Genomic DNA, 1,396 nt, shown 5'->3' with positions numbered 1-1,396 from the left:
ACCCTGTACAGGGTTTCCTAGGCTGTAAATCTTTACGGGAGCAGAAAGCCTCCTCTTTCTCCCGCAGAACAGCTGGTAGTTTCGAACGGCTGACCTTCCGGTTTGCAGCCCGATTCATAACCACTCCCTATTCTCCCTGTCCTGTCCTCCTTCTAGAACCACAAGGTCATCCCAGCCAATGTGTAAACTTCCTCCTTTGCAGGGTCCTCACTTGAGACTTAATGACTAAACTGATTGCATTTTGTTTAAGTGAGTAGATCCATGCTATTACTAGTGAGGCAGGAATGCAAGCAGGAATCTGTATAATAATGTTCATTGCAGCACTCTTAACAACAGCTTAAAGGTAGGAATAACCGAGTGCCTATCAACAGATGAATGGATAAACAAAATGCACATACATACAATGTACTATCACTAAACCATAAAGAGTAATTAAATCTTGACACATGTGTTGAAAAGGAAAATTAATAACATCTTACACTGATTTTAAGCCTTTTCTAATTCATGAAACCAAATATTAATCATAAAAAGCTTGACCCAAACTGCCTTAGCCTGCCAGAAACTGCTCTATAGCAATGCAAATTTGTCTAATTCTGCTAGAGAAGAATAGCCAGCAAACCTTTTCATTTAAATCTCAAAAAGTCTCTTTGTTGCAGGTGGGTGAAGGGTCAAATTGTTATCTGACAGGCCAGAAGTAAACTGATACCAGTTGATCACAGTTCAGGGATAAGGCTGGGCTGAATCAATCCTGTTGGTTGATTTTCTCCCTCTTCTCTTAATAAGCCTCACTGTGCCTAGCTTCTTTGAACCATTTGCTTTTGTGTGTTGTGTGCCTTCAAGTTCCAACTGATAGTTCGACTGATAGTGACCCTCTATAGGGATTCTGAATGGCTGGTGGGTTTGAACTGCCAACCTTGCTGTTAGCAGTCCAGTGCTTATCCTACAGCATCACACTGTCCAATTTTCAGTTCTTTTTTTTTTTCTTTACCCCCACACTCTTAAACTAAATTGCCTCTTGAAACCTTGTAAGCCAGTCACTTCATGCCTTTATTGCCCCCTCATTTTAGGTAGCCAGTGTCTACGTTGCCCGTCTCTATCTTCCCTGTGAACAGAGGGGATAGCATTGATACTTGATGTGAAGACTCTTTCCCTCTCTGTTGGTATTTAGAGTAACTACCGCTTAGAGTATAGGTCAGGTTCATCAAATTGAAGCAATTTACTCTTGTTTCCTTTATCCAAAAACAAAAAGAATTTTTTTTTTTTCCATCTTCCTCTAGTCGAGTTCTGATTATCGGTATGCAAGTTTGGGTGTTCTTGTGCATCTCCCCTCACTTCATATCAGCTGGATGCTTCACTCTCAGCTCTAGCCCTCTGTGGCTATGTCCTTGTCCATGGG

The sequence above is a fragment of the Chrysochloris asiatica genome, unplaced genomic scaffold (assembly GCF_000296735.1).
Source record: "Chrysochloris asiatica unplaced genomic scaffold, ChrAsi1.0 scaffold00166, whole genome shotgun sequence".
Taxonomy (NCBI): Eukaryota; Metazoa; Chordata; class Mammalia; order Afrosoricida; family Chrysochloridae; genus Chrysochloris; species Chrysochloris asiatica.
This window is presented reverse-complemented; position numbering follows the sequence as displayed.